Source organism: Notamacropus eugenii, chromosome 1 (genome assembly GCF_028372415.1).
Source record: "Notamacropus eugenii isolate mMacEug1 chromosome 1, mMacEug1.pri_v2, whole genome shotgun sequence".
Taxonomy (NCBI): domain Eukaryota; kingdom Metazoa; phylum Chordata; class Mammalia; order Diprotodontia; family Macropodidae; genus Notamacropus; species Notamacropus eugenii.
In genome coordinates this window covers 722,773,444-722,798,357 of record NC_092872.1, presented here as the reverse complement: position 1 = coordinate 722,798,357, position 24,914 = coordinate 722,773,444, and the positions used below count along the sequence as shown (strand labels likewise).

Below are 24,914 nucleotides of genomic sequence, written 5' to 3'. Positions count from 1 at the left end.
TATCTTATCTTGCAGATTTCACCAATTTCACAAGCCACTGCAAAGTTGAATAAAGCTTATATGCCAAAAATCATTCAGGGGAAAGGATAGAAAATATTTTTGAAAAAAACGTGATGAAATTCTCTAAACTAAATCAACAATTTTGATGCTTAAGTTGTCATGTGAGAATGATAAAAAAAACTATTTTGGAGAATATGGTTCAGGACCAAGAAATGAAAGGGGTCAAAGGCTTGTGGACCACTCAGAACTCTCACATCAATAAATCACAAATATTTTCAACAGAAGTATTAAAAAGCACTTCATGGGCTAAATATCTAACTTACATTAAAAGATAGGAAACCATGGGTCCACTTTAGCAGTGACTTTTGGAACCAGCTGATGTTATACAATCAGATCAATTACTGATTAGAGCAAAAATTAAAACAAGAATCAAATTGTTGAGGGAGGTGTTCCACAAAAACAAGAAATGGGCAAAAAAAGTGCTTTTACCACCATTTCCTAGAAAATGCTGACTAGTTGTCATGACAAAGAGACCAAAAGAGTCCACAAACTTCCACAAGTGGCAAACACTCAGTTTTGCATAGCAGAGACATAACAGCCATAGCAGTTAGAATGTGAGCTCATCTGTAAAATTATATAGAGGAGTACAAAACTCCAGTGTCATTGCTGCAAAAGACAAGAAAAGCAGTGAATGAATACATAGAGTGATTACAAAAGCAGTGAATGAATACAAAGATCTTGGTGTGAGATCCAGGTAAGTTATATCATATCGAGAACATCTATATCTAAAAACCAGAAAGACATCCAATAAATGTGAATTGAAGCATATCTTTCAGTGATTTACAATGACTGGTTCTGAGGAGGGAATAAAAGTGGACCTGGCACATTTAGACTCTTAATCCCTCAGGACCAGATTTATTGGTGGCCTTTGAGATGATGAAATTGAGAAGAACGACTGGATTTGACCCAGTTTGCACAAAGTTAATCTATGCTGGAGGTGGCATGATTTTTTTTAATTACCCCATTTAAACTCATTTATTGGATGGGTAAACTGAGAGTCAGAATATTGAAGTAAATTGCATCTAATTAGTGGTAGAGGTAGGATTCAAACTCAAGTCTTCTGAGTTTGAACTTGATGCTCCTTCCATTACTCTGTACTGCCTTTGGAATAATAATGTAGATTTTGGAGGAAATAGACCCCAAAGCATAGGGCTGAGTCAAGCATTATCTTGATATGAGAACAGTGGCTACTCTGGACCTAAGCTTCATGATGAAGCAGGTGATCCTCTGAGCTAAAGGACCAAACAGGTCCAGTGAGGTGGGGGAAGGCTATAATAGGGTCTGGAATACTATGGTAGGTACAAAGATTGTGAGTAATAATCTGCAAAATCTTCAGCTTTCCAGCTTCTGATTTTGAAAATGAATCCCACATCTACCACCAGTGAATTAGGCTGGACCTCTCAGAGCACAGAATGGAAACCAAATAAATGAAGAACTAGGTAGTTTTCTTGGTATTCATTGGTATCAGGACAAGCAGGTGTTTTTTATCACAGAATATGTGGAGTCTGATTGGCTTTGTAAGGTGATGACAACTTTCTTCTCCTGGTGCCGTAATCAGGGGAAATGGAGACGTAGTAAAGCACAATATCCACACTGGAGTCTGAAATGAATAATGAGACACACATTTAAAGTCATAAAGTCAATAGTGTGTGTTTTGCTTCTCAAACTTTCCTTTCGTTTTTATCACAGTATATAGGTTGTTATTTCACCAACACTTTAATTTTCTAGTATCTATCCAATCCCTTATTTTCCTCAACTGATAGAGAAAATGTGGATCACTCTTAGAAAACAATATTCCTCTCTACTCTCTGCCCCTGACTCTTAAGCATTACAAACTGAAAGAAAACTGGATTTGGATTCAAAGGACTTGAATCTGTTCATTTACTACTTCCATGACTTTGGACAAGTCATCTCATCTGTCTGGGACTCAGTTTCCTCATCTGTAAAATGAGATCTACGATCCTAGGGTCTAAGAGCCAGAACCAAAAGAGAAGCTATTTTTTACATCATTCCCTCAAATACACCTTATATCCATACCCTCTGTCTATGTTATTCTTTTTACCTGTACTCTTACTGATACAATTAAGAGTTACAAGTATCATCTTCCTATTTCTTCTCAAGGGTAGGGTCAGTTTCTTCTTTGTCTTCATATTCCCAGCACCTTGAACATGTCTGTCACGTTGTGGCACTGGATGAGCACTTACTAAATCAAACTGGATAGAATTGAATTGTCACAAATGGTGAATTTTATAAAAATTTTATCAAATATGTTTGGGACTTGATTCTGATGTTAGAAACAAGAGATTTCGGTTAAGCTACTACAGACCACAATTGCTCTTCCATGAACAACTGATGCAAGAATGTAAAAAACAGAAGTTATTCAATAAGCCAGAAAACACAAATTTCTTTTTTAAAAAAAATACTCTCTACTTAGTAAAACTTCTGGGGAAACTGGAAAGCATTCTGGCAGAAATCAGGCTTAGACCAACACCTTATACCATATTTCTCAATACATTTTAAATTGATGTGTGATCTTAATTTAAGAGTATACTATTTAAAAAAATTATACCTTTCATAACTATGGGTAAGAGACATATTCTTAACCAAACAAGGAATAGAGGCAATTACAAAAGATCAAACATTTCTTGGATAAAAGGTTGGTATCAAAGATATATAAACAACAGATAGATACAAATAGTATATATACATATATATGTAAATGTGTGTATGTGTGTTTGTAACCATAAATCCATTCCTCAATTGGTTGTGTGGTCACAAGATGTAAACAAACAGTTCTCAAAAGAATTGCAAATTATTAATAATCATATGAAAGAATACTTGTGATCACTAACTGTAAAAGTGTAAATCAAAACAAAGTTGAGGTTTCACCTTAAATTCTGAAAATTAGCAAAGGGGACAAAAGATAGGAATTGTCAACATTGGAAGGACTGTGTAGAAAATAACACTAGTGCATTGTTGGTGGAGCTGTGAGTCAATACAATTATTACACCTATTTAGAAATGCAATTTAAAATTACGCAAAGAAAGTGGCTAAAATGTTCATATCCTTTGACCCAGAGATTCCATTACTAGGAGATCACTGGTAAAAGAAAGTCCCCTTAGACAATAAAAATATGTATCGCAACACTTTTTGTGATTGCAAATAATGGGAAAAAGAAGATGTCCTATGAGTGTGTAGAGGCTCAACAAATTGTGGTACATGAATGTAATGGGACGTTATCATGGCATAAGAAATGATGAATGTGATGAACAGAGAGAAGCGTGGGAAGATGCACGTGAATTGATGCAAAGCAGATCCAAAAACAATATGTATGTATGTGATTATGATAATATAAACATAAAGGGCAACCACCAAAAAAATAAAAAGTTAACGTTGCAAAATTACAAAGAAAAAAACTGTGACTGGAAAAAAGAGGTGGGAAGTCCACAAGTGTTGGACATTGCACATATTTACAGACTTTTTCAATGTATTTCTCAGTTATGCTCCTTCCCCCCCCTTTTTTTCTTGTCTATAAAATAATATATTTTATATGGCATGGCTCTTTGGTAGGGGAAGGGAAGGGATACTGAGGGAAATATGGCAATGTAAAAAAGAAAAACAATCTATCCATAAAAACTTGGGTTTTGTTGTTATTTTTAAAGGCTATTCTGATATCTCATCTTTTTGTGATTGTGACCCTTGAAGGCTCTGTCAGCAAGAGCCTGAATATAGGACTGAGGAAGGACTGTACATTTCTTACATGGAGTCCTGCATACTCAATCTGAATAGTTTAATCACCAACAGGTTAGCCACCAAATACTTGATTTTTTTTCAACCACAGTAACTCATAACTACTAAAGCATGGAGGAGAGGGGAGGTGTCACCTGCATTGATGGGGGGCACATTCATCTTCCTAGTTACATGACTCTGGGCAAGTGACTTAAATGTTCTGAGCCTCAGTCACCTGTGAGTGGGAATATTAACCTCATACAGTGAGACAATCAAATGAGATAGTTATATGAATCGGTCTGCAAAACTTAAAGTACTATAATAAATGAAAGTTATTAATTGTGGGTACTAGTGACATCATGAATCCTATTTTATAGCCAAGGCAATGAAGCCTCAGAGAAATCAAGCAATTTGCAAATAATCTCACAGTAAGGTGCAGAGGAAAACAGTGAAGGGGTCTGGGTTTGAATCCCAGCTTTACCAAGTACTATTTGTATGACCCTGGACAAGTCACTTCACTTCTCAGGGTCTCAGTTTACTTCTCTGTAAAATTAAGGGATGGGCTTAGGAGCTCTCCAAATATATGATCCTAAGTGTCAGAGGTGAGTGCTGAACTCAGGACTTCCTGATTCCAGGAGTATCATTCTATTCACCCTGGTAAATTGCTTCCCTGTAAGCCTGAGTGTTTCAAGGCAATTACTCACTAGATGACTAAAATCATCTAGCTTTGGATTTTTTTGTACTCTTAACATGCAAAAATGAATTATCATGACCACTTTCACTTACACCATGTGTATATATGTGTAATGTATATTTGTGTAGGTATGTTGTATATATACAATTTTTTCACATTGTTTCCCCCAGTGCAATGAAGGTTTTTGCCTTCCTTTGTATCCTCAGCATGATTGATTCATACCTAGAATCTACATCATCCCCCTTCTGGAAGAGGGTTAAGTGATATTTCCCCCCCCCTCAACCCCTAACATCCTTCCACACATGTTAGTGCCTTCCTTCTGCGATTACCTTCCATTTACACTGTGTGTGTGTGTGTGTGTGTGTGTTGGGTGTAATATACACAAACACATACATAGTGTAAACGGAAGGCAAGTATATATGTGTGTGTGTCTTTGTAATTACAGTTGTTTTCATGTTGTCTCCTCAATTTTTGCCTCTCTTTATACCCCCAGTGCTCAGCACAGTGCCTGGCATACAGTAAGATCTTAATAAATGTCTGTTGACTGGCATATGACAGAAGGAGTGAGCTGAGCACTATAAGAAAATCATAATTCACAAGAAGAATACGTGAAATACATAATGCTGGAATTCTTCTGAGTTAATGCTAAACTCAGTTGACTAATTTATCATAGTGAAAACTGAAGCAAGAATTTCATTCAAGGCTGCCTCACGGGGCCCTTTTTATATTTGTTTCACCGTAAAGAGAAGCAAGCATCTGGCTTTAGCCTCACTGTCTTTCTTTCTCCTTTCCTTCTTCCCTCTCTCCATCCCCTCTCCTTTTCCCTTCTCCTCTCTCTCTCTCTCTCTCTCTCTCTCTCTCTGCAATTTCATTTGCTGCCATGGTAACAGCTTTTACGTCTGCACTATCGACTCCTGAATCTCTTATCTCCATCCCTGACGTCATTCCACCTCCCTCCCCCAAGCTCCTAGACTATCCATATTAAGGTTCCTCAAATTCAATTCCTTTCTATTCAGGAAACACTTATTAAGTGTCCTAAGTGATCAAAGCACTTCACAGTAAGGGGGAGAAGTTGTGATTTAACAACTCCTCCCCTTCCACTCAAGATATCCTACTGAAAAATTCACCATGACGCTCGAATATTTAGATCAATGCGCTCCACTAAGGTCCCGTCCAGCTCTATGGATAAGATCTATGGTACCGTGAGCACAGGGACATGTCGATTCATTTCAATGTGCCCGAATTAGAGCCTCACCCCTAGTTAATATTAGCATAGATTCTAGGGAGCGCAGCTGATTTCCTAAAAGGAGTGGATTCTGCCAGCATACTGAAAACATGTCCCAAACCTATTTTCAATCGTAAAACATTAAACTCCATTCACCCCACCATCCACCTTCCCAGAAGCATGAAGTCGGAATGAACGAAAGGCAACCGCGCTTACCTCCTCAAACTTTCACCAGTCGGGTGGAAAGCAGCGTCCGCCACCATCGGCCCTGCCCACTCATGCCCAATCCCCGGATCTTTTCGCTGGGCCCCCCTTTCCAGCTGGGGGATGTGGGGGTGGATGTGAGAGAGGGCCGTCGGGGCGGGGCTGCTGTCCTATTCTAGCTTGCTCGCCTCCTGCCACTGCCGGGTCCCCTCGTTCCAGGCCATGTAGACGAAGAGGGCCAACACTATATGTACGGAGACTACGGCCACGATCGCGGAGTAGAAGTAGCTGTCTATGGCCGGCAAGCCCAGCATGCCTTCGAAGAGGTACGTCTTAGACACGAAGTAGAGACCGATGGGCAAGGTGATCATCGCGGCCGTGAAAAGCATGAGAGTCCGCAGCGTGGCCAGCAGCGCTCGCCCCTTCCCCAGGCCCGGTGGCTGTAGCATCTGCAGGGCCCGTAGCTTTTTCTCGTCCATGGGATCCATTTCTTTCGGGGTGGGACTGGACAGCAGCTCTGCAGACTGAGCGGGAGAATGAAGCCGAGGGGCCGCAGCGCCGTCAGCTGACCCTGCTCTGCACCAGCCTCTCCGCCCCAACACTGAATTCTGGAGCTCATGTGACTCAGGGATAATGAGGGGCTGAAGGGGGGGATGCTGTCACATGTGTCTCCACGGTGCCCCTCGCAACAACCCCTCCTAGCCCGCTGATGGAAATGCGTCGCTTTGACGCGCTCTTATCGTGTGTCTCTGCTCTGCCTACCTTTGCCAACGTCGCTCGTTGCCAAGGCTCTGGGCTCATTAACTTCACACAGCTGAACACCTAGATCTCAGCCCCCAGTCCTGTCCTCCCTACATTTCCTGCATCTTTAGCTGCCTATGAAGCATCACTACTTGTATCACTGGTCTCTCAAACTTAATTCGTACTAAATCAAGTGAGAGACTAACTCCGTGATTGATACAGACACAGGTAGGCAGACACAGGTCAGACGCACTTACAAGAACAGAAACACTGAGAGACATACAGGCACACACATAGCCTGCTTCTAGGGTCCAGAGTCATCAGAACTCCAGGATGGGTCAAATACCCTTCATTTTCTGACACCTCCTTTCATCATCCATTTATTCTCTCTTAAATGCTAAAGGAGAGATTTCTAACTTTTTTGTGTGTCACAGATGACGCGAAAGTCAGGCTGGAGAAGACCATATGCTCCAGGCACTCTATACATATTATCTCATTTGATCCTCACAACCACCCTGAGAGGTAGGTTGCTATTATCCTCATTTTACAGTTGAATGAACTGAGGCAGACAGAGGTTAAGTAATTTACGTAGGATGGTAACTAATTAGTGTCTCCCATCAAATTTGAACTCAGATCTTCCTGACTCTAGACCCAGCGCTGGATCCCATGCTGGTTTTTAAGGGCATAAAATAAATACAAGAAAACCAATTATCTCTAAATAGTTATTTTTTAAAATTTAACATAAGTTCTCCAAATCTCCATTAAGAACCCTAGTACTATAAAGTCACATGTAGCTTTGAGTCCTTAAGACCTTTCGCATTTATCTGGGATAGAGCTGCTCCTCTTAAGTAGATTAAGTTTAGGGAGAAAAAACATGATTCAGTGGCAAAATTGCTGAAAATTGGAGTCTATTAATAGAGACCTTCATTCATATTCTCCCTCTGAAATTTACTAAGTATATGGCAGTGGAGAAATTACAAACTTTTCTGAGCCTCAGTTTTCTTATCTCTAAAACAAAAGTAATAGCTACTAAGTCCATTTCACTGAGTTGTTATAAGGATCAAATGAAATCATGTATGCAGAGCATTATATTAATGCCAGTCATGACTTTTACTTGAGAATCTATTCAAGGCCCTCCAGTTTTATGCAGCTGTGTTGTCTCCCTAATTCAACTGGGCAATCGTGTCTTATACCTCCGAAAAATCCCCACTGCCCTGTAAAGTTTTCTGTAAAGCATTCTTTGTGTGTGTTCCTCTTTCATTGCCAAAGAAGACCATGCCATCAGATAGATAATATGACTTGCACTTGACTTTGTTTTGAGTGAGGAAGGGCTGTGCAGGTCACCAGCCTCAATTCTCCTCCAGAGCCATCTGAATTCAATAACCAGAGATTCATCAGGATGACTGGAGATGGCCCAGGATGAGGCAATTGGGGTTAAGTGACTTGCCCAAGGTCACATAGCTAGTGAGTGTCAAGTGTCTGAGCTGAGATTTGAACTCAGGTCCTCCTGACTCCTGCACTAGTGCTCTATCCACTGCACCACCTAGCTGCCCTAAACATTCTTTGAGTGTCTGTGGGGATGATGATGTATCCATGGGGCTAAGGGGCAGGCAGGAGCCTGAGCCCAGGGGACCTACTTTGGATACTTTCCAATTTGGCACAGGCTTCCCCTGGTTATCTTCACTTGGGTGGGGAGAATCAGGAGCTTGACACTGATGGGCTCCAGACCAGGTAACATGCAAAAAAAAAAATCACTGGATTTGGAATCAGGTAATTTGGACTTGTACTAGGACTCTGCCACATAGTGCCTGTGTGACCTTTGAGGCTTCTCAGAGCTTCATTTTCTTGATCTGTAAAAACCAGAGGGTCTGACTAGAAAACTTTTAAGGTCCCTTAAATCTTTGATCCTAAGTCATAGGGCAGTTAGAAAGTGCTGGGCCAGGAGCCAGGAGGACCTCAGTTCAAATCCAGCCTCAGACACTTACTAGCTGTGTGAGTCTGGGCAAATAAATCACTTTACCTGTGTTCATTTCCTCATTCACATAATTTCGATAATAATAACACCTACCTAGTTGGGTTGTTGTGGGAATCAAAAGAGATGAAAATTGTAAAGTACTCAGCACGGCGCCTGGCATGTAAGCACCATAGAAATGTTAGCTGTTCTCTTTATTATTATTTCCCCTCTCTGAGTGAGTCTTAGTTTCTTCATTTGTAAAATTAGATGGCTTCTGGGGCCCCTTCCAGGTCTAAATCTATGATCCTTAGCATTTCTGTTCTGCAGCTTGGAACACAGCCTCCAGTGACTTCCAACCCAGACAACATCCTAACAAGGAATTTTCCAGGATTTTTCAATGGAAAAATTCCTTGAAGCTCATTTTCCTAAGTTGTAATGCCTCTTCATCTTTAGGGATATCTCTGAGAGAGTTTTGGAAGAGGTGAGTGGTTAGTGCTGACCACCTTCAGTGCCTTGCTCATAGCAGGCACCTAATCAGAGGCTTAATGGATTTGCTGTACCTAATTATACACATGTGGTCTCCCAATTTAGAACGTAAGCTCTCTGAGGCCAGGTATTGGTTTTGCTATTTTTGTGTCCCCAGCACTTAGCATAATGTCTGGCACATATGTGAATGTTTAATAAATGCTAATTGACCACACAGGAGACAGGAGATCTAAGAAAGGTAAATTCATCTGAACAATTTGAAAGGGCTAAGTAAGGATCACCTAATCACTTCTCAGTAGGTGGAGAAGAAACAGCTTCTTCAGATTTCCACTATTTTCACAGAGAGAGTAAAGAAAGAAAAAAATGGACCTAAATGGTCCTTAAATGATTGATTGAGTGGTTGATTGGAGTCAGACTAGGAACCATTCTGGGAATGCAGTTGCCTCATCCTTTAGAACAGCAGTGAATTTAACAGAAACTATAGGATAGGAGTTCTTAACTTTTGTGCCCTATAGACCCTTTGGCAGTCTGGTGAAACCTATAAGAAAAAAGAAAGATGCTGACCCTTTCTCATAAAAATGCTTTTAAATAATTGAAGGGAATTTAAATTCTATTTAAAGGTTAGTGAAAACTTTTTTCTTATCCAAGTTCGAGGACTCATTAAAATTAATCCATGGACCTCTTGGAGGGGGCTGTGGACCCCACATTAAGAACCACTACTCTCAGGAGAGTTTGGAGTCTATGTTGAAGAGTTCTTAAGCCAGGCCCTCATCCACTCCAATTACCTAAAATACGCAAAGAAAGTTTTTTTTCTTTTTTTCCTTGGATAATATAGGTAGCTGTGTTGATCCTCTGTTCCACATTGACTATGGAAATCTGACCTGTAAGGGTCAAGTAGTTGGGTTCTAAGGGGATGAGAGGGATGAGAAGAGGACCTCAGGAGATTGACCATCTAAGCTGGGTGGAGTAGCTAGCATACTGGATGATGGAACCAGGAACCAAAATGGTCTTGACAGGCGAAATCATTGGTCTGAATTCAATAAAATGAAATTTAATTGAGATAAACATAGTTGTATACTTGGATCCAAAAAACTGATTACTCAAGTACAAGATGTGTGAGATGTAGTTCTACAGCAATCTGAAAATGATCTGAGGGTTTTAGTGGACCATGGGACCAGTATAAGTCAACAAAGATAAAGCAGCCAAGAAAGTTAATTTGATCATGGTATGACTGATAGGCAGAGCTTCCAGGAATGAGGAAGTAATAATCCCACTAGATTCTATCTTGGTCAGATCACAACTAAAACATTTTGGAAGGACAATTGACAAGGAGGGGAACATCCAGACAAGGCAACCAAGAGGGTGAAGGACCTCAAATTCATTCCATTAAATTCAACAAACACTTATTAACTACCTACCACATTGCAGGTACTGTGCTGGATGTTGGGGATGCCAAAACAAAACCAAAATAGTCTCTTTCTTAAGGTCTTATATTCTATTGCGCAGAGAAGGAAGGGGGAAGGGAACAAGCATTTATGAAGTGCCAGGCACTGTGTTAAGTGCTTTGTATTATCTTGTTTGATCCTCGCAACAACTTTGTGAGAAAGATGCTATTACTATCCCCATTTTACAGCTTAGGAAACTGAGACAGGGAAAAATTAAGTGACTTAGGATCACACTATTAGGTCTTCCTCACTCTAGGGCTAGTGTTCTATGAGAAAGGAAGGGAAGGGAAGGGAAGGGAAGGGAAGGGAAGGGAAGGGAAGGGAAGGGAAGGGAAGGGAAGGGAAGGGAAGGGAAGGGAAGGGGAGGGGAGGGGAGGGGAGGGGAGGGGAGGGGAAGGAAAGGCAAAGCATTGCAAGGGAAGAGAAGGGATTTATAGGGTGCTTTAAAGTTTGCAAAGTGTTTTACATACATGATGTCATTGATCTTTACAACGACCTGTGAGATATTACAGGTGTTGTTATCCTCATTTGACAGATTAAGCTACTGTCTAAGAAAAGTGAAATGGCTCCCAGCTGGTAAGTGTCTGAGTCAGCATCTGAACTCTGAGCTCTCTTACTCCACATCCAGCACTCCATCTATGGCTTCACCCGATGCCTGGACATCCTGCTTCCTCCGTACCCCTCACCCTCCACCTGGCTCCAGCTCCTCTCCTGGCACCCTAGCGTCCTTATCTCATCCTCATGGCTGTATTATGCTGTCCAGGGTGTCCTCCTTCCCACGTCCTGCCTCTTCTCTCCTTACATAGGCTATCCACCCCATTGACCCTGCTTCTTCCACAGCTCTTTGCTCTCCCACCAGGACCCAGGGTTTCTTTACTTTCCTGTGTACATATTGCTTCCCCTGAGAAGCACCTTACTGACAGAGACTGTTTTATGTTGCCCTTGTATCTCCAGCACCTAACATTGTGCCTGACACACAGTAGGTGCTTAATAAATGCTTATTGATTAATTCCTTCATCTGCAGAAGTATCTAAAAAGGGTCACAAAATTCTCCCAAGTTTAACCTTTGAAGCCACAACACTCCTTAACTGATCAGATCTCCCTCCTTACATTCTTTTCTCTCTACATCTATTTCCTCATTTACAAAATGGGGCTGGATTGGGAGATCTCCAGGCTCCATCCTGGCTCTGTACCTGTGGTCCTTCCCTCCAATCTACCCCTGTGGATACAGGGGGTCCAGAGAAGTTCTGCAATGAAAATAAGGAGGCTCTGACCCTTGGATTCTGAAAGATGTCATTGCTTACTTGGAATGAAAGAATAGAGAGGAGTCTGAGGAGTCTGGAAGAAAGTCATTGCTGACAGTCACCATTTACAGCTTCCAAGGGATTGATGGATGCTGATGGAAGAACAGGAAGGCTGATGAGGCTAAGAGTTAACTCTACCCCTGATCCACAGGCACTGAAGCTGACTGTGACCCCAGAAGCCATGTAGGATATACCCACAGGATGGAGTTTGTATCTGAAACCATCAGTTCCTATACCCTTCCTGACCCTGTAATCCACATAGTGACTGTCTCTCCTGGAGACAATGACAGGGAAGCTGGATAATGAGTTAGTACAAGGTGCCTGCTGTGACTAAATGGAGAAAGCAGAAATACTTGACATCAGTGGACAAAAAAGAACCTAATGAAAATTAGTAGAATTTATAAATAACATTTTTCTCCTTAATGATGACTTCTTTGTATTTACATGCACAGGAACACACTCATAAGTGAGTTGGGAGGAAAAATATTATGATCCCTCTTTTACAAAGACTTCTTCATGAAGTGACTTACCCAGAGTGACATAGAATAGCCACCAAGTCCCATCAGACATCAGATACCCTCTTGCCTCCTTCCTCACCTGGGAACCAGGACCACAGGAGGCAGAGAGACTGAGTTGGTGATAGCATTTCCAAACTCCAGCTCCTTCCTGACACTGACAGTGCCCAGGGGAATGATTAGGACTCTGAATGGAAGGAAGAAGGGAAATTCAGAATTACAGATCTAGAACTGGCCAGAACCTTAGAGACCAATCAGTCTAATCTTTCCATCACTTACAAGTGGGGAATGTTTGAGTTTTGTGAGAATTAAATGAGACAATACATTTAAAATTCTTTCACAAACTTGAAAGAGATATAAAAATGTTAGCTGTTACTATATTACACATGGTAAAAGTGGGATGTAGGAAACAGTTATTTGCCCAAGGTCACAAAGGCGGTCAATAACACAGCTGGGGGTGAAACCCAAGTCCTCTGACTCCAAGTTGGAGTTCTTTCCACTGCCCCAGAAGGGTCTGAACTCGGGGCTACACAGCTGGTTTTGTCTTTCACACCCCAGATACTGGCTACTTTCCTCCTGCAGTCTCCTGGTCAGAAGAAAGCGGACATTTATCCTCCCAGGTAAAGCTTTCCCCCCATTCCAAATCATCGTTAGCCATCTCCTTCCATTCTCCCTAAAGCTCAGAGAGCTTAGCAAGGGTTTCAGAGAATAAACAAGAGCACCTGCCCTCCACATCTCCCTGATCATGTTTCCTTTCCTTTCCATTCCCCTGCCTCTTGTCTGTCCCCCATTTCCCTCTTTAGGACTCTTGACAGCAGCCTGGGTCTCAGAAGAACAGCCTTCCCTTCCCTCCTGCCTGGATGCCATGACAACGGCTTTTCTCAGGTCAGTCATCTGAAGCACAAGGCTTTGTAAACCCACAGATTCTATTCAGATCGGCAATTACAGCCATGCTGAGTAGGCTGGGAGTGAAATTTTGTAAAGGCTTATCACTGCTCTGGGATTCATTTTCTTCCTGTGTAAAATGAGGGAACAGGGTTGAGAATGGGTGATTATTTAAAGGCAGTGGTGTTGAACTCAAATAGAAAATGGGAAGCCATTAAACTATTTATACATAAGAATCTCTTATTTAGAAAACCATGATTAATTTATCTATGAGCTATTATATTTTATTATATTTTATTTGGCTTGTTAAATAGACTTCAATTACATATTAATCTGGTTTGGAGGGGAGGGGAATCATGGGGAGTCAGGGTTAACTCTAATCCTAATCCTGAGGCCCACCACAGGGTGTTTGACACCAGTGACGTAAAGTCTCTTCCAGTTTTCAACCTTATATCTTCTCATCTCTTGGTCATGGAGAGCTTTATACTATACACACACACACACACACACACACACACACACACATACACACATATATGCATATATGTATATGTGTGTGTGTGTGTATATATATATAAATACATACATATATATAGGAGGAGGACAAGTAGATTATCTGAGTTGAGGTTCTTAAACTAGAGAGATTTCAGGGCATCTGGTAATTTGGGTGGTGGAAAAATTACATCTTCATTTTCAATAACTTCTAATGAAAATTCAGCATTTCATTCAGTTATGAATGTAGGTAACAAAGAAAGGGGGTCTATAGGCTTCACCAGACTTCCAATGATGTCCATAACACAAAAATGTTATGAATCCCCTGCTTTAGGGAGTGAGTTATGAACCAGTAAAGAAGAGTAATAGAAATATGACAAGACATTTTTTTTAACATTCATTCTTTTTTTAAATTTTAAATTTTTTATTTTATTTTTTAATGTTTATTTATTTGTTTTTAGTTTTTGGCATTCATTTCCACAAAATATTGAGTTGCAAATTTTCTCCCCATCTCTCCCCTCCCCATCCCATAATTCCTTGCATTGTGATTGCCCCTTCCCTCAATATGCTCTCCCTTCTATCACACCCCACCCTTCCCTTATCCCCATCTTCTCTCTTTTCTTGTAGGGCAAGATAGATTTCTATATTCCATTACCTGTATTTCTTATTTCCCAGTTGCATGCAAAAACATTCGATTCTAATACTTTGAATTCCTACTTCTCTCCCTTCCTCCCTCCCCACGCATCCCCACTGAGAAGGCAAGCAATTCATTATAGGCTATATATGTGTAGCTTTGCAAAAGACTTCCATAATGGTCATATTGTGTAAGACTATATTTCTCTCCCTCCTATCGTTGCCCCCATTTATTCTATTGTCTCTTTTGACCTTGTCCCTCTCCAAAAGTGTTTACTTCTAATTACTCCCTTCTCCCATTTGCCCTCTCTTCTGTCATCCCCCTCATCCCACTTGTCCCCTTCTCCCCTACTTTCCTGTAGCATAAGATAAATTTTCCTTTTTTTTCTTTTTTTAAAATTGTTTTATTTATTTATTAACTTTTAACATTCATTTTCACAAAATTTTGGGTTCCAAATTTTCTCCCCATTTCTCCCCTCCCCCCACCCCAAAACACTGACCATTCTAATTGCCCCTATCTTCTCTCTTCTAACATCCCTCCCTTCCTTTGTCCCCATCTTCTCTTTTGTCCTGTAGGGCCAGATAACTTTCTATACCTCATTACCTGTATTTCTTATTTCCTAGTAGCAAGAACAATACTTGACAGTTGTTCCTAAAACTTTGACTTCCAACTTCTCTTCATCCTTCCCTCCCCACCCATTTCCTTTGGGAAGGCAAGCAATTCAATATAGGCCATATCTGTGTAGTTTTGCAAATGACTTTCATAATAGTCATGTTGTGTAAGACTACCTATATTTCCCTCCATCCTATCCTGCCCCCCATTGCTTCTGTTCTCTCTTTAGATCCTGTCCCTCTCCAACAGTTTTGACTTCAAATTGCTCCCTCCTCCCATTGCCCTCCCTTCCATCATCCCCCCACCCTGCTTATCCCCTTCTCTCCCACTTTCCTGTATTGTATGATAGGTTTTCATACCAAAATGAGTGCGCATTTTATTCCTTCCTTTAGTAGAATATGGTGAGAGTAAGCTTCATGTTTTTCTCTCACCTCCCCTCTTTTTCCCTCCACTGGAAAAGCTTTTTCTTGCCACTTTTATGCCCCATTCCATTTCTCCCTTTATCCTCCCAATATATTCCTCTCTCACCCCTTAATTTTATTTTTTTAGATATCATCTCTTCTTATTCAACTCAATCTGTGCTCTTTATATATACGCATGTGTTTGTGTGTATGTGTGTGTGTGTGTGTGTGTGTGTGTGTGTATAATCCCTCCAACTACCCAAATACTGAGAAAAGTCTCAAGAGTTACAAATATTATCTTTCCATGTAGGAATGTAAACAGTTCAACTTTAGAAAGCCCTTTATGATTTCTCTTTCCAGTTTACCTTTTCATGCTTCTCTTGATTCTTGTGTTTGAAAGTCAAATTTTCTATTCAGTTCTGGTCTTTTCATCAAGAATCCTTGAAAGTCCTCTATATCATTGAATGACCATTTTTTCCCTGAAGTATTGTACTCAGTTTTGCTGGGTAGGTGATTCTTAGTTTTAATCTCAGTTCCTTTGACTTCTGGAATATCATATTCCACGCCCTTTGATCCCTTAATGTAGAAGCTGCCAGATCTTGTGTTATCCTGATTGTGTTTCCACAATGCTAGAATTGTTTCTTTCTAGCTCCTTACAATATTTTCTCCTTGACCTGGGAATTCTGAAATTTGGCTATAATATTCCTAGGAGTTTCCCTTTTTGGATCTCTTTCAGGAGGTGATCAGTGGATTCTTTCAATATTCTAGAATATCAGGGCAGTTTTCCTTGATAATTTCATGAAAGATGATGTCTATGCTCTTTTTTTTGACCATGGCTTTCAGGCAGTCCCATAATTTTTAAATTGTCTCTCCTGGATCTATTTTCCAGGTCAGTTGTTTTTCCAATGTGATATTTCACATTATCTTCCATTTTTTCATTCTTTTGGTTTTGTTTTGCAATTCCTTGGTTTCTCATAAAGTCATTAGCTTCCATCTGCTCCATTCTCATTTTTAAAGAAGTATTCTCTTCAGTGAGCTTCTGAACCTCCTTTTCTACTTGGCTGATTCTGCTTTTTAAAGCATTCTTCTCCTCATTGGCTTTTTGAACCTCTTTTGCCAATTCAGTTAGCCTATTTTTCAAGGTGCTATTTTCTTCAGCATTTTTTTGGGGTCTCCTTTAGCAAACTGTTGACTCACTTTTCATAATTTTCTTTCATCTCTCTCATTTCTCTTCCCAGTTTTTCCTCCAACTCTCTTACTTGATTTTCAAAATCCTTTTTGAGCTCTTCTATGGCCTGAGACCATTGCATATTTATTTTGGAGGCCTCTGATGGTAAGTATTGTTCTTCCTCATCCAAAAGAATGAAGGAAAATACCTGTTCATCAAAAAAGTAACCTTTGATAGTCTTATTTTTTCCCTTTTTGGGGGCATTTTCCCAGTCAGTTATTTGACTTTTTAGTCCTTTGTCAAGAGGAGGGTTTACTCTGAGCACATATAAATTCTCAGTTCCTCCAAGGTGGTACAATCAAAGGAGAGGAGTTTACTCCTCTCCTGGCCTGCACACTGGTCTGGGAGCAGCCAAAAACATTTGTGCCCAGAATCTGTGAGTAGTAGAATTTCCTCTCCAAAAGTGCCTCCAGCTCTGCCATGCCCAGGACCGTGCTCAGGGCTGAGGTTCAAATCAGCTGCTCAGTTCCCTCAGGGGCTTTAGGTCAAGGACTCTACAAATGGATGCTGCTGCTGCTGCCTCCACTGCAGCTGCCTGGGGCCGGGACTAGGGGAGGACCCTGCTCCCTTCTCACTCAGTTGAACAAGCCCCCTCACTAACCTTTGAAGCTGTCTTTGTTGTTTGTGGTTTGAAGGATCTGAGAACCTCCACTGCTGCTGGAAATTCTCCCTCCGACGCCTGTTCTGGTCCTGTTCTTACCAGTGCCATGAAGCCAAGGCTGGGCTGGGCTCTGTTTCATGCCCTGTGCAATAGACCTTTCCTGTCAACCTTCCAGGTTACCTTGGTCTGGAAATCTCTTTCATTCTGTCATTCTGTGGCTTCTGCTGCTCTATAATTTGTTGAGAGTCATTTTGACAGGTATTTTATGGGCTGTGGGGGAAGAGCTAGAGTATGTGTACCTTTCTACTCCACCATCTTGGCTCCTAACATTCATTCTTAAGGCTTTGAGTTCCATATTCTTTCCCTCCCTCCCCATCCACCCTCGTTGAGAAAACAAGCAATTCAATATAGGTCATACATGTGTAACAATGCAAAGCACTTCCATAATAGTTATGATGTAAAAGACTAACCACATTTCCCTCAGTCCTATCCTGCCCTCCATTTATTCCTTTCTCTCCCTTGACCTGTCCTCCCACAATAGTGTTTGCTTCTGATTATCCCTTTCCCCAATTTGCTGTCTCTTCTATTATCTTCCCTCTCCTATCACCTTCCCCCTTGCCTTCCTGCAGGGTAAAATAGATTTCCATATCCAATTGAGTGTGTGTTATTCCCTCCTTAAGAATCCCATGAGAGTAAGGCTCAATTATTTCCTTTCATCTCCCCTCTCTTCCCCTCCATTGTAAAAAGCTCTTTCTTCCCTCTTTTATGTGAGATGATTTGCTATATTCTATCTCTCCCTTTCTCTTACTCCTGGTACATTCCATTCAACAGTAAATTTTATGTATTTTTAGGTATTCTCCCTTCATATTCAGCTCACCCTGTGTCTTCTGTCTATATACACACACATACATACATACTCCCATGTACCTATGCATACCTACACACATATAATATACACATACATACCAACCCATACACATCTACATCTACATATATAGATAGATAGATAGATAGATAGATAGATAGATAGATAGATAGATAGATAGATAGATAGATATTAGAGGGAATATATATCTATATATATTCCCTCTAATTACCCTAATACTGAAAAAGGTCTCATGAGTTACAAATAATATCTTTCCATGTAGAAATGTAAAAAGTTTAACTTTAATGAGTTCCTTAAGACTTCTATTTCCTGTTTATCATTTCATGTATTTCTTGATTCTTGTATTTGAAAGTCAAATTTTCTACTAAGCTCTGGTCTTTTCAACAAGAATACTTGCAAGTCCTCTATTTCATTGAAATTCCATTTTTTTCCCCTGAAGTGTTATACTCAGTTTTACTGGGTACATGATTCTTGGTTTTAATCCTAGCTCCTTTGACCTCTGGAATATCATATTTCAAGCCCTTTGATTCCTTAGTGTAGAAGCTTCTAAATCCTTTGTTATCCTGATTGTATGTTCACAATACTTGAATTGTTTCTTTCTGGCTGCTTGTAATATTTTCTCCTGGACCTGGGAACTCTGGAATTTGGCTATAATATTCCTAGGAGTTTTCCTTTTGGGATATTTTTCAGGAAGTGATTGGTGAATTCTTTCCATTTCTATTTTACCCTCTGATTCTAGAATATCAGGGCAGTTTTCCTTGATAATTTCTTGGAAGATGATGCCTAGGCTCTTTTTGATCATGGTTTTCAGGTAGACCACTAATTTTTAAATTATCTCTCCTGGATCTATTTTTCAGGTCAGTTGTTTTTCCAATGAGTTATTTCACATTGTCTTCTATTTTTTCATTCATTTGGTATTGTTTTGTAATTTCCTGGTTTCTCATAAAGTCATTAGCTTCCATCTTCTCCATTCTAATTTTTAAAGAACTATTTTCTTCAGTGAGCTTTTGAACCTCCTTTTCCATTTGGCCCATTCTGCTTTTTATTTATTTTTTTTGAGAGGAACATATAAATATTTTATTTTTCCATCAGTCACACCATCCACTCTATTTTCATTTATTACATGGTGCTATATGTTAGGACCAAAGAGTTCAGGGTCTATGATTTTCATTCTAATTGTTCTAAAAAGATGAAAATCCTTGGCTGTAAACAGCTCAGGTGAGAACACTTTAAGGAGTAACTCTTCTATTATTCTTACAGAGCTGACATCTATTCTGGAGGAAAAAACCTGTACCACTGGGCATAACATTAGACTTTTTTTTTTCTTTGGCACCTTAAAATGAACTCTTCAGCCACTGCAGTTAGACTCCCACTAATAAATGTGCTGGCTTAGGCCCTGTTCTTAGACAACATAAGACCCTTGAAGACCTAGATCAGGCTGGAATTGTCTGAATAGGTAACCAAAAGAGACTTTGTTATATGTGGCTCAGTTCGTAAATCTGTTTGCCAAATTGCAATTTCTATGTTTATCTACTATTCAGAGGGCCTCCAGGACACTATATACTCTGATCTGGAAATAAGAATGAACAGATGGACTGTTGTATTGTAAACGGTCTTACAAAATAAACCTTTAATTCTATTGTCCCTAAATCATGTTAAAGAATACTTTCTGTGAGGATGTGGTTTCATAAACTGTCTTTTTTTAAGCTTTTGAAATCAAACACAGATCCAGCATGATAAATGCAACATACGGGATTATGGTCCTACATGCTCTCATCTCACATATTTATAAAGAGACAGTTCTAGGGATGATTCTTTCTTGTGTGTCATGATACAATTTCATCGGGTGCAAGCTCTTTCATAAGCAGAGGGAAAATACATTTGAGGACAGAAAAGAGTGAAGAGAGTTTTCAGCTGAAATGTAAAAAAAGGATACTAGGAAATCCCAGGCTGTGGCAAAAATGGCCTCCAGAGGGGCCAAACTTTGAAAAGTGGTAGCATTCTGGCTGCCTGCGTACAGTGGAAAGAAAAGGAGAGGTTAGGGTTACAAGAGCTAAGCATTAGCTTGCCTTTAACAAACCTGTTACTACCTTCTGGAACTCTGCAACATTTGCTCTTCCATGTTTCTTGACAGGAATTTTTCTTTCTGGTGAGGAGGTAACATTGGGATTGAAGGACAAAAGGGTTATTGCTCATTTTTGTCCTGAACCAGGAGGATATCTCATTCTTCAGTTCAGGTGGGGAAGCCATTGGAACAAATATGATATTTTAATGTTAGTTTATAGGTTCAAAGGACCTTAGATTTAGAGCTGGGAGGGACCTCAACAGGCCACTTAGTCCAGACCCTTCATCTGACAAATTATGAGCTGAGGCCAAGAGACATTAAATGACTCAGTCACAGAAAGTAGAAGAGGCAGGATTTGAATCCAGGTCCTCTAGGTTTATGCCTCCAAATCTAGAACTCTTTCCATGGGAACTTCTTTCATAAGTAGCTGAGGAAAATGACCCCAAGAGCTCATCTAGCTCATTAGATTACAAATTCAGTCTGAGGGTACTGAGGACAGTACCCAGTGGAGAGAATGTGTGGTATGAGTTCACATTCAATTTCCAGTCAAGAATCATGCATATAATGAGCAGTCTTTCCTTTGGGTATAGGAAAAAAGTACTGTGTGCCTGTAGAAGTAATGGAGTTGGGTAAAGTTAATCAAAGGAAAGACCTTGAAGAGTGGTGATAAAAATCAAGAGATAAGGCAGATTTTTAAAGCCTCTCTGATTCCTCTTCTGTTTGTGTACAAAAGGACAGCACTGGAGTAGTAGTTCTCAAACTCTTTGGTCCATTGTTTCTCTTCCTCCTCTAGGGCTCTTGAAAATCTTTACCTGGACATCATTTTCTTCCTTTTACCACATCTAAATCAAGATGGGTTCATCTGCCACATTGCAGGGTTTCTTAGAGTCTGTCCCTTTTCACCTCCTCTTATTAGAGAAAAACTTATTTGGACTTGTTGCTACTTTTACAATCACAGAACAAAATTACAAATCTTGTGTTATAGCAGTTTGGCAAAGACATATTGGACATGAGTTTGTGATCTGTATTTGACCCAAGATGACATAACTCAAGTATTACCTGGCATATCCTGACTAAAGTAAATTCAGACAAAAAAGGACAGGGAAGAGAAGAGATGAGAGGATCTAAGTTGTGGCCAAACACAAATCATAGTACATATCCAAACAAGTGCAGCAGAAAGTTGGAAAAGATGAGGTCTGGTGTGCAAAGGTGACTAATATGTCACTGAGGCAGATACTTTTGGCTCTGAATGAGAGCCAAGGTAATGGTCATACCTCTGTTCTGGTAAACATCCAGTCAAAGTTGATCTAAAGCCTCAAGGAAATATTTACAACATAAAAGAATTATGTGAAAATTCATTTGTATTCACAAAAACCACATGTATAAAACTTCAAAATGTAAGAATGGATTAAATTAACTGTTGAACAATGTACATTAGTTTCAATTTAAAAATTGTCAGGTTTCTCACATGTACATTACCTAGATTACAATAAAAAAGCAAATTATAAATATTATGAAATTTTTATAAAAAGAAGTATGCATATGTACTGAAATGATATTTTATCACTATGATTTTTTCTAATGGGTTGTTCCTACAATTACATTTTCTGGGGCGGGGAGGGGATAGAGAATTCAGTCGTTAAGTTTGTGTTTTTTAAATAAAATGAGACTGACAGAACTCTACATATTTGCAAGTGTGATATCCTCTCCTGTTTTAATGTCCAAAAACACCAAGAAACATCAATTTGTCTTGGAGACATGACTGCTACAAAAGATTCCCAGTTTTACAGAGTGTGCAGGCCTTTACTTATTAGGAATGCCTTTTGGTTTGGCTCATGTTCCAAGAAACTTCAGAGCATGTCCATGCCATCCTGTAATCCCCCAGGCTTCAGGATAAGATTTCCGTATTTCATTCCAGCCTCTGGATTCATAATCCCTTCTTTTTTAAAGCAGTTATAAAATATGTCCATGGAAAACACTTCACTCCACAAGTATCCATAATACTGGGCATCATAGCCTCCTGCCAAGTGTCCAAAAGTTGCTGGCATGTTTGTATCTAGGGTAGCTGAAACGCCTAGTATCTCTGAACAGTATTCTCCTTTTTAAAGGATTCTTCTCCTCACTGGCTTTTTGGATCTCTTTTACCATTTGGGTTAGTCTATTTTTAAAAGTGCTATTTTCTTCCACATTTGTTTGGGTCTCCTTTAGCAAGCTGTTGACTAGTTCTTCATGCTTGCATTGCTCTCATTTCTTCCCAATTTTTTCCTCCACCTCTCTTATTTGATTTTCAAAATCCTTTTTGAACTCTTCCAAGGCCTGAGACCATTGCATATTTTTTGGAGGTTTTGGATGTAGAAGGCTTGACTTTGATGTCTTCCTCTGATTATATGCTTTGTTCTTCCTCATCCAAAAGGATGGAAGAAAATACCTGTTCACCAAGAAAGTAACCTTCTATAGTCTTATTTTTTCCCTTTTTCTGTGGCATTTTTCCAGACGGTTACTCGACTTTTGAGTCCTTTGTCAAGTGGAGAGTATACTTTAGGGACCTGTAAGTTCTCAGTTGCTCTAAGGTGGCACAATCAAGAGAGAAAAGTTTACTCCTCTCCTGGCCTGTGCTCTGGTCTATGAGCAATCACAAGCACTCTGTTCTTCCCAGGATCTGCGAGTAGGGTTCCCTCTCCACAGTCACCACCAGCTCCACCATACCAGTGCTCCTCCTCACCCCAGTACTACCACTGAGGACAGAGACCCAGATCAGCTGCTCGATTCCCTCAGAATCTTTAGGCTCAGGGCTCCAAAAATGGATGCTGCCACTGCCCTAGGGCCAGGACCAGATTGCACACCCTACTCACCTAGGTGAAAGAGTTTTCTCACTGACCTTTGAAGCTGTCTTTGGCATTTGTGGGTTGAGAAATCTGGGAACCACAGCTGATGCCCGTGATTCTGCACCCTGAAGTCTACTCCAGTCCTGTCTGTGTGGTGCTGAGTGGCCAAGGCTGAGCTGTACTCCACTCTGAGCCCAGTGTGATAAACCTTTCCTTTCAGCCTTCCATGCTGTTTTGGGCTGGAAATCTCTTTCACTCTGTTGTTGTGTGGCTTCTGCTGCTCTGGAATTTGTTTAGAGTCATTTTACAGGTATTTTATGGGCTATGGGGGTAGAACTAGAGCAGGTCCATCCTTCTGCTCTGTCATCTTGGCTCTGCCCCTGACAAGACAAATTTTAAGAATGGAGCCAGTAGTAAAAACTGTGGTTTGAGATGTCTATAGACAAAATATGCCAAGTTTGTACAAAAAAATAAGCAAGATGAACTAGAGACTCCTTCTCCCCAACCCTCGGGAAGTGAGTCATTTATCAGAAGAGGGAGAGACAGGAAAGGAGAAGGGGAGCAGAAAAGGCCTCCTGTGGAATTCAGCTCTTGAATGTATTCTTGAAAGAAACTAGAGATTCAAAGAGGTAGAGAGGAGGAAAGAGAAGAGCATTCTAGGCACAGAGATGGGAGATAGAGCAAGTGGGAAGGACAACAAGTAGGCTAGTACTGCTGGATCATCATCATGGTGGATAAAAGCAGCTTCCCTGTGGGTGCTTACAGGAGGAGCCACATTGGCACAAAAGAGGGAGTGCAGAAAGTAGCATAACCAAATCTCATCAACAGGCTGAAAATGCCCTCCTACTAATTATTCTTTACTGTCTCATAGAAAGGGGCCTGTTAATTCTTCCTTGTGTTATTAGTGCTAGACTTGAGGGTCAGGGTGACATGAATTTCAATCATACCTCAGACACCTACTACCTGTGTGACCCTCAAAAATTCTCAGAGTCTGTTTTGTCCTTTGTAAAATGAGAATAGTAATAACATGTATCTAAGAAAGTTATTGTGAGGATAAAATGAGATTTGTAAAGCACTTGGCAAATCTTAAATAACTCTATAAACACAGTTATTATTGCTATTGTTAGAAAACAAAATTGTTACATCATTAGAGGATCAACCTTTTATAGCAAGACTGCCTCCCACATATAGGCATGGGGTGTCACATGTATCTTGAAGGGTAGTATTAATACATAAATCTCTAGTGCCCCCTTCTCCCACCCTTCTCTAAAAGAGATTTCAATCCCTGCCAGAAAGGAAAGGATATATTCCTCAGAAAGAAGGGGTATAGGATGAAATTATATGTATCTGCTCCCGTAAATATTGTTAGTCTAGGGGATATAATTTTAAGGTTCAAGCTAAACCTCTGACAGTTATTTCTTAATGGGAAAGAAGGTCCCCAAGCTTTAGATCCAAGGCCTGACTCCATTTCTTACCAAATGCCAGTTCCACAATGAGCACACATAGTAAATAGCATAGAAATCCAAATAGAAGGAAAACAGAAATCAGAGAAAGTATGCATTTATAAAAATGTATACGTACACACATATATCATATACACACACTTACATATACATGTGTATGTGTGTATATATACATATATATACATAAATATATACACATACACATACACATATATATTAAAGAAAATACAGATTGAAGGAGCTCTTCCATTGGGAGAGAGATATCTCAGCTCAACCAAGAAAGTCCCAGGTCTTGTCCAAATGGAAACTTCACTGAAGTCTGTAGTGTAGCAGCAGCACAAGAATAAGGACATGATTATTGTCAGCTTCTCCCAGAGTCTTACTCTCTTCCTGGCTCTGAAGAGAGGCTGGAATTCTGTGCATTTTCTCTCTTGAAGCTGGAAGGCAGAAAACCTCAAAGAGATT

General features: G+C 40.2%; 1 pseudogene; it reads right to left on the bottom strand.

Moving 5' to 3' along the window:
- Positions 1–1,261: 1,261 nt before the first annotated feature.
- LOC140521615 (vacuolar ATPase assembly integral membrane protein Vma21 pseudogene) lies at positions 1,262–6,492 on the bottom strand (annotated as a pseudogene).
- Between the last annotated feature and the right edge of the window lie 18,422 nt (positions 6,493–24,914).